This window comes from Halichoerus grypus, unplaced genomic scaffold (assembly GCF_964656455.1).
Source record: "Halichoerus grypus unplaced genomic scaffold, mHalGry1.hap1.1 HAP1_SCAFFOLD_198, whole genome shotgun sequence".
Lineage (NCBI taxonomy): Eukaryota > Metazoa > Chordata > Mammalia > Carnivora > Phocidae > Halichoerus > Halichoerus grypus.
This window is the reverse complement of record NW_027555125.1, coordinates 7,501-10,000: the sequence shown is the minus strand read 5'-3', so window position 1 is coordinate 10,000 and position 2,500 is coordinate 7,501. Positions and strand designations below refer to the sequence as shown.

Sequence of the window (2,500 nt, the reverse complement as noted above, 5' to 3'; positions counted from 1 at the left end):
AGCCGGCGGCACAGGCGGGGGCCCTGCCGGGCTTGGGAGGAGCGGGAGGCGGGGGGGCGGGAGGCGAGGGCCGCGGGCGGGCGCGGCGCGCACGCGCGCGCGGGGTCCGGAGTTGGGGGGGGGCGGAGCACGGGCACGAGCGGGGCCGGGCGGCGGCCGAGGCGCGGCGGTCGCCCCCGACCGCCGGCCCCCGCCCCAACCCGACCCACGACACGCCACCCGCCTCTCACCCCCACACGCACACACACACCCCGGCGCGCTCCGCCGCACGGAGCGACGGACGACGCGGCGCCCTCCCACGACGCCCCGCCGAGCCCCGACCCACCCACCGCGGGCTCGGGGCGCGCAGCGCGGCGCGGCCACAACCCGGGGGGAAGCGCGCAGCGGCGGGCGGCGCCGCGGCGTCCCGCGGGCCGCCGCCGGGGCACGCATCCCCGGGGCGCGGCCCCGCGCGCGACTCGGCCTCGGCGCGAGCCGCCCCGACAGGGCATAAGGCCGGGATCGCCGGCGGGGACGGAGGGAGGGGGCGGGCGCGGACCCCGGACGCGCCGCGGCGGCGGGAGCCCGGGGGGAACGGGGCGGGCCCGGCCGGGACAACCGCGGTCGCCGCCGGGGGCACGGCGGCAAGACCGACGGCGTTCCGGATCCGGGCCCTCCCCCACACCCCGACGGACCCACGACCGGCGCGGCACGGGACGGGACCGCGACCCCCCCCCCCACGCACAGCCTGGGCGACCCCAAGACCGCGTGCGGCGCGAGGGATCTCCCCCAGAGGGACCGCGGCGGCCACGGCCCTCAGCGCGAGCTCTCTCCTCTCTCCCGTTCTCGCGGGCGGCGCCACCCCCCCCCGCCCCGGCGCCGGCCCCCTTCCTCCCCGGACACACACAACACCCCCTCCTCCCCCCACGTCCCGCACGCGCCACCGCCGGGCGGACCCGGCGGGGCGAGGCGGGGGTGGGGATGGGGGTGGTGCGGGGCGGGAGGCGGGGACCGGGCAACGGGGCGGAGGAGGGGCCACCGTGTCTGCACTTAGGGGGACGGAGGGCCCGGCGGCCGAGCCAACCCCTCCCCACCCGAGGACGGAGCCCACGGGCGGGCAGGGCAGGCACCGGCAGAACGGGCCCTGCGAGGGAAACCCCCAGCCGCGCCAAACCCCAAGGGCGAGAGACCCCAGGGGCGGCGATTGATCGTCAAGCGACGCTCAGACAGGCGTAGCCCCGGGAGGAACCCGGGGCCGCAAGTGCGTTCGAAGTGTCGATGATCAATGTGTCCTGCAATTCACATTAATTCTCGCAGCTAGCTGCGTTCTTCATCGACGCACGAGCCGAGTGATCCACCGCTAAGAGTCGTACGAGTTTTGATTGTTAAGGGGGGCCAAACCCACAGAGGGGAAGGGCCCCGCCCCCTGGCACGGCACATTCCCCGGAGGGTGCCTCCGGCCGGCCAAGTCAAGACAAACCAGACCGCACTCCGAGAAGGTCGGAAAGGTTGGACAAACAGGGCGTCCGGCCACCGCCCCCCAAGCGAGGGGCGAGCCCGGACAACCCCACAGGCGCCCAGGGGGTTCCCGCCTGGCCCCCCCCACACACGCCGAGGACGCGAGGCAACGCGCGCGCGCACAACGGCCGAACGGCCGCCGGGTAGCCCCCTCCCGACGGCCGCGAGGACCGTGGCGCGGCGCGCGGCAACCCCGGCCCCGGGGCGGGGTGGGCGGCGGAGTCTGGGGGAGAAGGGACTCCTCCTCCCCACGGGCCCGACCGCCCCGACCCGAGGCGGACGGGCGACCCCCAAAGGGTCTTTAAACCTCCGCGCCGGGACGCGCTAGGTACCTGGACAGGGGGTGGGGGACAGGCGAGGCAGGGGAGGGGACGAGGCCCCAGGCCACCGCCTCGACGCCGAACCCCGGCCCCGGCCAAACAACCACCCGCAGGGCAACAAACCCCGACGCTGCCGGCCCGTGACGGAGGAAGGCCCGCCGGGTGCCGCCACCGGCCCCCCGCCACCACCCGACGACGCCACCCCACCCACCCAAAGCCGCCGGGGCGGACCGGACCCCCTCTCGCTTTCCAAGACGCCCCCCAAACCACCTACCCCCCCCCCGCGTCCCTCCCCGCACCCGCGACCCAGGCCCCCTTCTCGCCACGGAGGGCGGGGGGGGGGGCTGCGGCGGGAAGCGGGGCACGAGCGGGCAAGGGCGCGCGAGGATGGGGGAACGGAGGCCGGGAAGGAGAGGAGCCGGACCCGGGCCCGAGGCCTGGGGCGCGGTCGGGGAGGAGAGCACGCGGAGTGGGAGGGCGGAAGTCCGAGCGGACATCCGGCGGACCGGGAGAGAACCGTCCAGGGCGGGCGGCGGGACGCGGCGGACGACGGCGGGCGCCCCGCGTGAGCCGAGGCTCCGAGGCCCCCCGGGGAGGGGCGGACCCGACCCCGGAAAGGCGCCACGGGGGCCCGCCGCCGCGCCACCACGTCCCGAGACGCGGCGAGGGCACCGTGCGGGAGG

General features: G+C 78.0%; 1 protein-coding gene and 1 non-coding gene across 2 annotated transcripts in view; both read right to left on the bottom strand.

Moving 5' to 3' along the window:
• LOC144380822 (uncharacterized) overlaps positions 1-2,500 on the bottom strand; it is a 22,799-nt gene that overhangs the window by 12,811 nt on the left and 7,488 nt on the right. The gene's annotated exons all lie outside the window — the stretch shown is intronic.
• Positions 1,196-1,348, bottom strand: LOC144380823 (5.8S ribosomal RNA). Its single transcript, XR_013445016.1, has one exon. It is a non-coding gene; the product is annotated as a 5.8S ribosomal RNA (ribosomal RNA).